At 46.1% G+C, this 13,668-nt stretch overlaps 1 protein-coding gene across 1 annotated transcript in view; it reads right to left on the reverse strand.

The window, feature by feature from the left end:
- LOC147092934 (putative G protein-coupled receptor 75) overlaps window positions 1–8,271 on the reverse strand; it is a 29,847-nt gene extending 21,576 nt beyond the window's left edge. The window contains exon 1 of the mRNA XM_085975761.1: window positions 7,969–8,271. The gene's annotated coding sequence lies outside the window, so the exon portion shown is untranslated. The remainder of the gene's footprint in view (window positions 1–7,968) is intronic.
- Between the last annotated feature and the right edge of the window lie 5,397 nt (window positions 8,272–13,668).

Genomic DNA, 13,668 nt, shown 5'->3' on the forward strand with positions numbered 1-13,668 from the left:
GCCAGTCCTGCTCCGAACTGGCAGTGCTTTGATAGCTTGCATAGTTCCGAAAGGTAATCAGCATTGCTCTCATCTTTATGCTGATTTCTCCTGTGGAATTTAAATCTTTCTGCTATCAGCAGCGGTGTAGGATTTAGGTGTTCCTGTAGGATATCAACAATTTTGTTAAAACTCTTCGCCATCGGTTTGGCTGGAGTAATCAGGTTCCGCAATAGGCCGTACGTTCTTGCGCCCATTAAGTTTAGTAGTACCGATGCCTTTTTCTCATCGGCTACTTCGTTTGCCTCGCAATATACTTTGACTCTTTCCACATACGTGGTCCAATCTTCTATTGCATTATCGAAGGCAGTGATATTGCCTGTCTTCGGCATCTTGGAAATCTAAGATGGCGCCTCCCGCGCTTTGCCTTCTTCCCCGATTTAACAAAATGGCGCCTCCCGCGCTTCCCGTCTTCTCCGCTGTTGCTGGCGTTTTATGCCTTGATGGCGACGCCCTATGGTCTTCGCGCACTTCCCCCCGCGCTGCTGCTAACACCGCTCTCCGCGGTTCCCATGGCAAACTGCAGCTCCTCGTGGCTTTCTGCGCTTCTAATTTCTTTTATTTCCCCGTCGTCGGAGCAACCCTGCGGGACACTTTCCTCCCTCTTCTCGGGTCTGTACGCTGCCCGGCTTCGTAGCACCGGCCGCGCCCTGTGTGCTCCACCCTCTCTGTCTCTCTCTCCTCTTCCCGACAACGCTGCTCGGCCCCGTTGAAAAGCCACCCGATCGAGCTCTAGCCCGCCGCAGCCCAGGAAGGATCAGTGTACTACCTGCCACCAGCCCGATTAGCTGGAACACCATCGACAGGATAGCCAAGCCCCGCTCTCAACAGCCTCTCCTGCAAATCTTTCACTCCGATGAATCAGAGGCGGTTGCCCATGGTCGACGCCCGTTTCTTCTGATTGTTTTTTTTTTCTTTTCTTCCTTCTGGCCTCGACCTCTGACAACTTTGCTTCAGGGATGGATCCCCATGAGGTGGTGCAGACTGTAGGTAAGTTCGGATCTGCTCGTCGCCAGTATTATGTCTGTGTGTAATTGAGACACGGACTGCAGGAGTTGGTTATAACAGGTCTTTACTGAGTGGAGACAAACTGGAACTAACTATGCAAAGTTACTACACAGGCTTATATACAGGGGTGGTCACTACTGGTACTGCAGTATACAGGGGCTGCAGAATATAGTTCCTTCTGCAAAGTACATACACTACAAGACTGATACCTGGGATGGCAGGAATGATGTATAAGGAGAGATTGGGTCGATTGGGCTTATACTCGCTGGAGTTTAGAAGAATGAGAGGGGATCTCATTGAAACTTATAAAATTCTAACAGGACTAGACAGACTAGATGCAGGAAGGATGTTCCCGATGGCCGGGGAGTCCAGAACCAGGGGTCATAGTCTAAGGATAAGGGGTAAGCCATTTAGGACTGATGAGGAGGAATTTCTTCACCCAGAGAGTGGTGAACCTGTGGAATTCTCTACCACAGAAGGCAGTTGAGGCCAATTCATTAACTATATTCAGGAAGGAGTTGGATATATTTCTTAAGGCTAAAGGGATCAAGGGATATGGGGAGAAGGCAGGGACAGGGTACTGAGTTTGGATGATCAGCCATGATCTCATTAAATGGCGGAGCAGGCTCAAGGGGCCGAATGGCCTTCTATGTTCTATCTTCTATGTTTCTATGTTATCAAACTTGGGCATTGGTGCCATAGCCACAGCACTGCACCACAGATTTTCTTTGGTTGCTCACACAAAAGCAATTTTGATCTTAAACAAATATATATTTGGGCCTTTACACATCTCACCGTTTGGTCCCACAACACAAGCCCTCCACTTAGTGCCAGTGCCACATCGAGACCTACTCTTTTTGTGAGACCTCAGTAAGTTTATCGAGTGAATCACGCAGACCCAGGTTCAGTATTTGATAACATTGAAGGCTGAGTAAACTGATCTCAGCCAGAGCAGCATTTGGGCACTACACTTTGCCTCAGTGCCCTTGGCTTAGTGTGGACACAGTTGCCAAAGATTCCCCACTCCCGCTTGTTATGGCCTATGCTGGAAGCCGTTGTCTTCTTCTTAGGCAGACCCTCGGAACCGAGGATGACTTGCTTCCACATTAAAAATGAGTTCTCAGGTGACTGATGAGTCCAATGCGGGACCTACAGTCTCTGTCACAGGTGGGGCAGACGGTGGTTGAAGGGGTGGGTGGGTGGGGTGCTTGGGTTGACGTGCGCTCCTTCTGCTGTTTGCGCTTGGCTTCCGCTTGCTCCCGGCGAAGAGACTCAAGGTGTTCGGCGCCTTCCTGGATGCTTCTCCTCCACTTTGTGCGGTCTTGGGCCAGGGATTCCCAGGTGTCGATGGGGATGTTGCATTTTTTCAAGGAGGCTTTGAGGGTGTCCTTGAAGCGGTTCCTCTGCCCAACTGGGGCTCTCTCGCCGTGCCGGAGCTCCAAGTTGAGCGCTTGTTTTGGGAGTCTCGTATCGGGCATGCGGCTGATGTGGCCTGTCCATCGGAGCTGATCGAGCGTGGTCAGAGCTTCGATGCTGGATGTACACTCGAATCGAGCACCACTCTAATGTCTTGCCGCGCACAGCTGGAGAGCCAGCCTACCTTCACTGTCAACACTATGAATAATGGGGGGCCATTTGGAGAAGGTACCAGAGTGTTCCTGGCACCCATAGAACCACTCCCTAAAATGGAACGAAAGGGTTGTGGAAGGAGGGAACAAGTTTGGGGAGAAAAAAGCCCCTCACTCCCTGGACTCCAAAGTTGTACTGCAACATCACATTGTGTGAGAATACACCAAACATGTATTTGGGATGGTGCACATGTTATCCCAGTTATCATCTGAACCCAGTCAGCTTGTCTTTCATGCCCTGGCTATTGAAAGGGAACAAGCCAAAGGATGACTTTTTTTCTGGATTCGAGAAAACGTTCCAACAGTTAAGAGTATGGTGCAAAAATGGGGGGGGAAATATTGTCTGATATTTAGCCAAAACAAACTAGATCCATTAGCCTTTGAGATCCCTTACATCCTGAAATCTGTCCAGCATTTGCTGAGCTTGGATCTGAAACAAAGTAATTTCAAGTGCCACCTTCCATGTCTACGTTTGGAACGGTTTTCTTGAGCATCACATTATGAGTTTGGAAATCTCATTCGAGTGATTTCCATCCTCGAGATTTAAATCTGCTGCTTCCTCAATTCATGCTCCACCTTGAACTGTGTTTAAAATTTCTTCTTTCAACTGAGGAGTCAATAAGACGTGAGTTTTCAAACTGATGTATGCCATCGTGATATGATGACTGAGCTGTTCCTCATCTCACACCCTTATGTAAGGTGATCTTGGAATTTCATTTGCACCAGGAAATCATCATTAAACCTTTTTAATCTCGACACAAATCAGAATTGATTGTGGATCCTAAACGTGTTTTGACCAGGGCCACTAGAAAATCGTGACTGTTTTTGTCGCATTATCTATGATCATCATGCCACCTTGATGTCTCCCCCTCTCCCCATCAAAAAAATCATCCTGCTCTGCTTCCCAACTCAACCTCACTGCTGTTCTTGGCTGCTACCTATTCTACTGCAATAGATGTGCCAGATCAGGAGAAGTGCACCAGTCGCTGAAGGTAAGCATGCAGGTGCAGCAGGTGGTTAAGAAGGCAAATGGTATGTTGGCCTTCGTAGCGAGAGGATTCGAGTACAGGAGCAAGGATGTCTTGCTGCAGTTGTACAGGGCCTTGGTGAGACCACACCTTGAGTATTGTGTGCAGTTTTGGTCTCCCTATTTGAGGAAGGATGTTCTTGCCATGGAGGGAAGATTCACCAGACTGATACCTGGGATGGCAGGAATGACATATGAGGAGAGATTGAGTCGATTGGGCTTATACTCGCTGGAGTTTAGCAGAATGAGAGGGGATCTCATTGAAACTTATAAAATTCTAACAGGACTGGACAGACTAGATGCAGGAAGGATGTTCCTGATGGCGGGGGAGTCCAGAACCAGGGGTCACAGTCTAATGATAAGGGGTAAGCCATTTAGGACAGAGATGAGGAGGAATTTCTTCACCCAGAGAGTGGTGAACCTGTGGAATTCTCTACCACAGAAGGCAGTGGAGGCCAATTCATTAAATATATTCAAGAAGGAGTTAGATATATTTCTTAAGGCTAAAGGGATCAAGGGATATGGGGAGAAGGCAGGGACAGGGTACTGAGTTTGGATGATCAGCCATGTTCACATTAAATGGCGGAGCAGGCTCGAGGGGCCGAATGGCCTACTCCTGCTCCTATCTTCGATGTTTCCATCCCCGGGAGCAGCAGCGGCATTAGATGGGGAGCCAGGAGTAGTGCTGAGGAGTAAATCTTAAAAGACCGGCTCTGTGAACCGAGAAGGGGGAGGGGTGAGGGAAGGGAGTTGGGACAAAAAGTACCAGTATGAACTGAGGAAGAGGGAAAAGAGTGCTACTGTGAACAGGGCAGGAAAAGGAACCACAGCGGGTCTGCGAATTGGGAAGGGACAGGAAATTAACAATTTCATAACCATTTTGTATTCGATAAAACTGTTTTAAAATGATTTTAACAATCTAATTTAGTAACAGAGTGCTAATACATATCCAAGGGAAAGGAGGGAAAATCCCTGAAAGTTTAATGACCGTCTTTACAATTTTCCAGTTGCCCTGGTATTAAAGTGTCGGGTCAAATATTGTGATCAGGAAAAATCCCAACTGGAAATAGGGTGGAATGCAAATCGCATCGACTTGATGTCAAGAGTGCAGACCTCACTGCAATTTCTGGGATCAGCAACTTTTTAATATTTAGGGTGAGTTCCGGGTGTGAGCAATGCAACGGATTGAGAGCTTGACTGTGGGAAGCAGGAAATGGCATTCTGCTACAGGATTTAAAGATCTTTACCGGGGTTAAAAGGTTAGGCATCATCATCATTGGTTTTCGAGCCCCTAACGAAGTTCTTGGCCAAAAAATGTCTATGACATCAGCTGGAGGGCAGAGAGCTCCCTGTATTTTTTTTTTATTCATTGATGGGATGTGGGCGTCACTGGCTGGCTACGCCTGCATTTAGTGCCCATCCCTAATTGCCCTTGAGAAGATGGTGGTGAGCCGCCTTCTTGAACCGCTGCAGTCCATATGGTGTAGGTACACCCACAATGCTGTTAGGAAGGGAGTTCCAGGATTTTGGCCCAGCGACAGTGAAGGAACGGCGATACAGGTCCAAGTCAGGATGGTGTGTGGCTTGGAGGGGAACTTGTAGGTGGTGATGTTCCCATGCGTCTGCTGCCCTTGTCCTTCTAAGTGGTAGAGGTCGCGGGTTTGGAAGGTGCTGTTGAAGGAGCTTTGGCGAGTTGCTGCAGTGCATCTTGTAGATGGTACACACTGCAGCCACAGTGCGCCGGTGGTGGAGGGAGTGAATGTTGAAGGTGGTGGATGGAGTGCCAATCAAGCGGGCTGCTTTATCCTGAATGGTGTCGAGCTTCTTGAGTGTTGTTGGAGCTGCACTCATCCAGGAATGCCTTGTAGATGGTGGAAAGGCTTTGTGGAGTCAGGAGGTGAGACACTCGCCGCAGAATTCCCAGCCTCTGGCCTGCTCTTGTAGCCACAGTATTTATATGGCTGGTCCAGTTCAGTTTCTGATCAATGGTAACCCCCAGGATGTTGATTAGTGGGGGATTCAGCGATGGTAATGCCATTGAATGTCAAGGGAAGATGTTTAGAGTCTCGCAACTGTATGTCAGACGGATCCACGGAAGTGGCTGCTGCAGGGGGTAAAGCAGAGGAGGGAGGCCTTGTTTGGAATGGAGTGGCGCAGGTCTACCCAGGAGAGCTGCTCAGGGGACCTGGCAATGGGGCGGCCAAGGCAGTGACTGTCAACTCTCCTCTGGTCCATTCTGGGGAAAAAAGCTCACTAACCTTGCCAGGTCAGTCAAGGTAAGAGCAGTCGGCCACACCTTTCAAGAATGCAATCTGTTAAACTACCCATCAGTGCCCATGATGGAGCGTGGTGCCCTTTAGTTCCTCAGCCGTCACTTGCAAGTGTTCCTTCATGCACATCCTCGCCTGCTCTCAGCTTATAAAAAGCCTTGCATGGTGAGTAACTGCCTGTTGCTTGCACATGTCAGCATGTCCCTAATGACCTGCAGATTGAGAACTAGATACAACTATGTCATGCTAACAAAGGGTAATAGCCCCTTTTTTCTTTTTCAAGGACAAGGAAGTCCATTGCAGGTGAGAGAGATTTGTAACAGGTGGCGGACTCCCAAACCGCCACCCTCTCGCTCCTTATGAAAAAGGAGCACTCCGAATTATGAGAAGGGAGGTTGTTGGGGGTCTCGTAGATGGGGAAGTAGGAGGGCACGTGGCAGCTCTGGGTTCTGGATGATGATCTGCTTCTCTTCCTTCTCCTGTTATAACTTGCATTAACTGTCAGTTAACCATATCATGAAATCCTTATATCATAAGAACATAAGAAATAGGAGCAGGAGTAGGCCATTTGGCCCTTCAATAAGATCATGGCTGATCTTTGACCTCACCTCCACTTTCCTGCACTATCCCCATATCCCTTGATTCCCTTAATATCCAAAAAGCTCGGTCTTGAATATACTCAACGACTGAGCCTCCACAGCCCTCTGGGGTAGAGAATTCCAAAGATTCACCGCCCTCTGTGTGAAGAAATTCCTCCTCATCTCAGTCCTAAATGGTCGACCCCTTATTCTGAGACTGTGACCCCTGGTTCTAGACTCTCCAGCCAGGGGAAAACATCCTCCCTGCATCTACCCTGTCAAGCTCTGTAAGAATGTTGTATGTTTCAATGAGATCACCTCTCATTCTTCTAAACTCCAGAGAATACAGACCTAGTCCACTCAATCTCTCCTCATAGGACAATCCCCCCATCCCAGGAATCAGTCTAGTGAACCTTCGTTGCACTCCCTCTATGGCAAGTCACTTTTTTTTCTGCTTAAAGTGATGTTCGGTGCACTCCTCAGAAAATACTCCAAATAGGTAAGAAACCTTTGGGCATGATTAAGCATTTAAACCTGAATCCACTTTGTAATCTAATCTTAAAACCACAAATCACTTTAGACAGCTACAGGGCTGCTGCTAGAAGCAGCCTGCACCCATGTCGATACTAAAAATTATTGCTTTGACCTACCAAACAAGGGTGACTTCTAATTTGCCACATCTGTCCTGACCAGCTGCCTCATCTTGAACACGAGGTAACACTTGAAGAAGAAAGTTAGATGACCGCCAAGTCTTGTAACATAGTCTTCATCCATCAAACGAAACTATCCTGCACAAAGCAAGATCCCACTGGCCCAGCCCTGCGATCCTTGGGAAAGCACTGCAAATATTTACATACCGGCTGCTCTGAAAGAACACATTTATAATTTTGCTCGAAATGGTGGAGAGGAAAGCTTCATGAAGGCGTTCACATTATCTCCACACGTTGCGACCAGAGCAATTCTCACCCCTGGTTTTTAAATGCCCTCCTTGCACATTTCCCTCCCCGTGCTCCTGTTATGTACTGCAGCTTGATATGTACGCACACAGTTACACATATAAGATATAACATTCACATGCCATGAACCTACATACTTGATCATCACATGTATTTATTTTCAAGCAAATTATGCATAATAGCACCCATAATCAGTTCAGTATTGTACTGCTCTAAGCATGTAACACCTTTACAATTGGACTAAAGGAAAAACACATTCAGTAGGGCCATTTGCAACAAAGGTTTTTTTTTTTAAAAACACAAAGCATTACATTTTTAATATTAATGCCACAAAATTAAAGGCAAACATATACTATTGCTACTTCAATAGATGATTACATTACCATCGATTTTGCAATGAAACGACAGCTTCTTAGTAACGCGGTCATTTATTCAGAAATGAATGAAGTGCTTAATACATACCAGTCAGTTTGTTTTTGATCATCGGGTCACATCTTGGCTGTGATGGATAGTGTGCTAAACCGCCACGAGACGGGAGAAGCAATCTGGCATTCAGACGTGGTACTGCAGGTTTTGACATTGATGACTGAGGGATTTGGAAATTCTCAGGCTCGACCAAAAAACATACCAAGTTGCATCAAACGGTGGCCAGAAACCCATCCAGATGCCCCCCAAAAAACCGCAAAGCCAAACACGGGCCTGGAAAAAAAAAAAATGCAATTAATCCATTCAATACACTGACATACATTGCAGTCTCATTGTTAAACAAGCACTTTTTTTTTCATCTGATGCAGCACTCTGGAGCAATCTCCTGTTTCTAAGGAGCGTTTCCATGGAAACTACAAGTACGTGCGAATTAGAAATGTGTTTTGCTTCCAAGCCATCGCCCTGATGCTCTTATGGACGGGTCAGTCCAGATTGGTAAACCTGCCAATGGACAGATGTTTCCTTAACGCGATAAATTCAATTTGACACACTAATGATTATCATTCGGGACCCTTTCTTTAAAAGAACGAATTTTTAACCCAACCTCTGATTCTGCATGGGTTATTCGCTCATTACTGTTTTGGGTCTCGGCATTGCATAATCTCACACATATGCGTGTACACTCGGTACCTACAAATTGTATTTGTAAAATTTATATTGTATTTCTACAGCGCCTTTCTCGACCATCAGACGTCCCAAAGCGCTTTACAGCCAATGAAGTACTTTTGAAGTGTAGTCACTGTTGTAATGTAGGAAACGCGGCAGCCAATTTGCACACAGCAAGCTCCCACAAACAGCAACGTGATAATGACCAGATAACCTGTTTCTTAGTGATGTTGGTTGAGGGATAAATATTGGGCCCAGGACACTGGGATTAACTCCCCCGCTCTTCTTCGAAATAGTGCAGTGGGATCTTTTACGTCCACCTAAGAGGGCAGACAGGGCCTCGGTTTAACGCCTCATCCAATGACGGCACCTCCGACAGTGCAACTCTCCCTCAGTACTGCCCCTCCGACAGTGCGGCGCTCCCTCAGCACTGCCCCTCCGACAGTGCGGCGCTCCCTCAGCACTGCCCCTCCGACAGTGCGGCGCTCCCTCAGCACCGCCCCTCCGACAGTGCGGCACTCCCTCAGCAGTGCCCCTCCGACAGTGCGGCGCTCCCTCAGTACCGCCCCTCCGACAGTGCGGCGCTCCCTCAGTACCGCCCCTCCGACAGTGCGGCGCTCCCTCAGTACCGCCCCTCCGACAGTGCGGCGCTCCCTCAGTACTGCACTGGACGTGTTGGCCTGGATTTTTGTGCTCAAGTCTCTGGAGTGGGACTCGAACCCATGACCTTCCCTCTCCGAGGCGAGTGTGCGAGCCACTGACTGACGCAAAAGACAGAAACAGAATAAATGTTGATATCTCCTTTGTAGTCTGAAACCTTAGAAAGAACTTTATGTACATTTTGGGTGGCCCTTACTGTAGCTGCGAAGCAATTGCTGAAGTCCTGAGCTCCCAATCGTAGTCTGGGTCGGAGTTTGGTGGAAGACTGGAAGCAGGCTGGTTGGCTAACCTTTTAATCATTGAGTGGTAAAAAGTGTCCGCCTGCTCGTATGTAAAAACGTTTAGAAAATGTTAGTAACAGAAAGTGTTTGATCTGAACAAATGCAATGGAAAATGCATGACAGGAGCATATTCTAAGCAAAATTTATTAGACTTTTAAAAAGGTGTGTTTGTTTCTGGATGAATCTTGTTGATAAATTGACTATTTTCTGTGCCAAATATTTGCTGCAGAATACTGCCTATCTGAAAGAAGTTACAAGGCAGTATTATTCTAATCAAGGGTTCATATGGTCATTTATAACCATGACCTAAACCCCAGGGTTTGGTTACAAACCTGCAGTCGCTGCCTGATGTGTTACTTGACTTGCACGCCGTTCCATGTTGTACTTTTGTCCTCCGTATTGGGACCTCCAAAAAAGACAGTTAATGCTCGTGACCTTTAATTATTCAAAACTATTCAGAAATAATTCAATCCCTAAATACAGTACAGTATTGATCTCCTTATTTAAGGAAGGATGTAAATGCGTTGGAAGCAGTTCAGAGAAGGTTTACTAGACTAATACCTGGAATGGGTGGGTTGTCTTATGAGGAAAGGTTGGACAGGCTAGGCTTGTATCCACTGGAGTTTAGAAGAGTAAGAGGTGACTTGATTGAAACATATAAGATCCTGAGGGGTCTGGACAGGGTGGATGTGGAGAGGATGTTTCCTCTTGTGGGAGAATCTAGAACTAGGAGTCACTGTTTAAAAATAAGGGGTCGCCCATTTAAGACTGAGATGAGGAAAAAAAAATTCTCACGAGGGAGGTGAGTCTTTGGAACTCTCTTCGTCAGAACGCGGTGGAAGCAGAGTCATTGAATATTTTTAAGGCAGAGGTAGATAGATTCTTGGTGAGCAAGGGGGTGAAAGGGGTAGGCGGGAATGTGGAGTAATCAGATCAGCCATGATCTTATTGAATGGCGGAGCAAGCTCGAGTGGCCGACTCCTGCTTCTAATTCGTATGTTCGTATGTACCCTTGCTTCCCAAATGAGACGTAAAGAGGTTGGGAGAGACAGGAGGCAAACGCCAAGGATAGAAACATAGAAGATAGTAGCAGGAGTAGGCCATTCGGCCCCTCGAGCCTGCTCCGCCATTCAATGCGATCATGGCTGATCATCCAAATTCAGTACCCTGTCCCTGCTTTCGCCCCATATCCCTTGATCCCCTTAGCCTTAAGAAATATATCTAACTCCTTCTTGAATATATTTAATGAATTGGCCTCAACTGCCTTCTGTGGTAGAGAATTCCACAGGTTCACCACTCTCTGGGTGAAGAAATTCCTCCTCATCTCAGTCCTAAATGGCTTACCCCTTATCCTTAGACTGTGACCCCTGGTTCTGGACTCCCCCGCCATCAGGAACAGCCTTCCTGCATCTAGTCTGTCTAGTCCTGTTAGAATTTTATACGTTTCAATGAGATCCCCTCTCATTATTCTAAACTCTAGCGAATATAAGCTTAATCGACCCAATCTCTCTTCATACGTCATTCCTGCCATCCCAGGTATCAGCCTGGTGAATCTTCGCTGAACTCCCTCCATGGCAAGAACACCCTTCCTCAGATAAGGCGACCAAAACTGCTCACAATACTCAAGGTGTGGTCTCACCAAGGCCATGTACAACTGTAGCAAGACCTCCTTGCTCCTGTACTCGAATCCTCTCGCTATGAAGGCCAGCATACCATTTGCCTTCTTAACCGCCTGCTGTACCTGCATGCTTATCTTCAGCGACTGGTGTGCAAGGACACCCAGGTCCCGTTGCACTTCCCCTTTTCCCAATCTATTCCCATTCAGATAATCTGCCTTTCTGTTTTTGCCACCAAAGTGGATAACCTCGCATTTATCCACATTATACTGCATTTGCCTTGCATCTGCCCAATCGCCCAACTTGTCCAAATCATATTGGAGTTTCTCTGCATCCTCCTCACAGCACACACGCCCACCCAGCTTTGTGTCGTCTGCAAACTTGGAGATATTACATCTAGTTCCCTCGTCTAGATCATTAATATATATTGTGAATAACTGGGGTCGTAGCACCAATCCCTGCGGTACCCCACTAGTCTCTGCCTTCCACTTGGAAAAAGACCAGTTTATTCCAACTCTTTGCTTCCTGTCTGCCAACCAGTTTTCTATCCAAGTCAGTACCTTACCCCCAATCCCATGTGCTTTAACTTTGCACGCTAGTCTGTTGTGCAGGACTTTCTGAAAGTCCAAATACACCACATCCACTGGTTCTCCCTTATCTATTCTACCAGTTACATCCTCAAAAAATTCCAGTAGATTAGTCAAGCACGATTTACCTTTTGTAAATCCATGTTGACTTTGTCCGATCCTGTCACTTTTCCAAGTGCTCTGCTATTACATCTTTTATAATGGACTCTAGCATTTTCCCCACTACCGATGTCAGGCTTACTGGTCTATAATTCCCTGTTTTTTCTCTACCACCTTTTTAAAATAGTGGGGTTACATTAGCTACCCTCCAATCCATGGGAACTGTTCCAGAGTCTACAGAATTTTGGAAGATGACCAGCAATGCATCTACTATTTCTAGGGCCACTTCCTTAAGTACCCTAGGATGTAGATTATCAAGCCCTGGAGATTTATTGGCCTTCAATCCCATCAATTTCCCTAACGCCATTTCCCTACAAATACTGATTTCATTCAGTTCCTCCCTCTCATTAGATCCTATGTTCCCCGACATCTCTGGGAGTTTATTTGTGTCCTCCTTTGTGAAGACAGAACGAAAGTATGTATTTAATTAGTCTGCCATGTCTTTGTTCCCCATTATAAATTCCCCTGATTCTGGCTGCAAGGGACCTACGCTTGACTTTACCAATCTTTTTCTCTTCACATATCTATGGAAGCTTTTACAGTCAGTTTTTATGTTCCCTGCAAGCTTACTCTCATACTCTATTTTCCCCCTCTTAATTAATCCCTTTGTCCTCCTTTGCTGAATCCTAAACTGCTCCCAGTCCTCAGGTTTGCTGCTTTTTCTAGCCAATTTATATGTCCTCTCCTTGGATCTTATGCTATCCCTAATTTCCCTTGTTAGCCAATGTTGAGTCACTTTTTTATTTTTATGCCAAACAGGGATGAACAAATTCTGTAGTTCATCCATGCGATCTTTAAATGTTTGCCATTGCCTATTCACCGTCAACCCTTTAAGTAACATTCCCCAATCCATCCTAGCCAACTCGCGCCTCATACCATCGTTTCCTTTATTTAAATTCAGTACCCAAGTCTCTGAATCAACTACTTCATTCTCCATCTTAATGAAGAATTCGATCATATTATGATCGCTCCTCCCCAATGGGCCTCGCACAACAAGATTGCTAATTAATCCTTTCTCATTACATAATACCCAGTCTAAAATGACCTGATCTCTAGTTGGTTCCTGGACATATTGTCACTAATTTGGTTAGCCCAATCTATATGTAGGTTAAAGTCACCCATAATCACTGCTGTGCCCTTATTGCACGCGACTCTAATTTCCCATTTAATGCCTACCGCAACCTCAGCATTACTGTTTGGGGGTCTGTATACAACTTCCACTAACGTTTTCTACCCCATGGTATTTCTCAGCTCTGCACATACAGATTCCACATCATCAGAGCTAATATCCTTCCTTACTATTGTGTTAATCTCCTCTTTAACCAGCAATGCTACCCCACCGCCTTTTCCTTTTTGCCTGTCCTTCCTGAATATTGAATACCCCTGGATGTTGAATTCCCAGCCCTGGTCACCCTGGAGCCATGCCTCCGTAATCCCAATTATATCATATCTGAGAAAGAGGTCACGGACAGCCTGATTCTAACAGGGAATAGTGAAGCTGACAGCTGGCTAGCATGGTAAATATGAGAAAATCCAGCACATCAGCAAGGCTGTTGACTCGTGGGTGAAAATCTGTATGTAATAAGATTTTGAATATTGCAATTTCAAAATCTCACTACAGTACTTTGAAAAATGAGTAAAAACTGAAAGTGAAAAAGCACAAAGGGTTCATTATCATCTGGCAGCGTGCTTGCGTAAAATTCTTTTGTGCGTTATTTCACACCAGTTGTTAACTCGTTTAAATGGGTGAACAAAATAATGCATAAA

The sequence above is a fragment of the Somniosus microcephalus genome, unplaced genomic scaffold (assembly GCF_052327205.1).
Source record: "Somniosus microcephalus isolate GS21.2 unplaced genomic scaffold, FLI_Smic_1.0 unresolved_chr2, whole genome shotgun sequence".
Taxonomy (NCBI): Eukaryota; Metazoa; Chordata; class Chondrichthyes; order Squaliformes; family Somniosidae; genus Somniosus; species Somniosus microcephalus.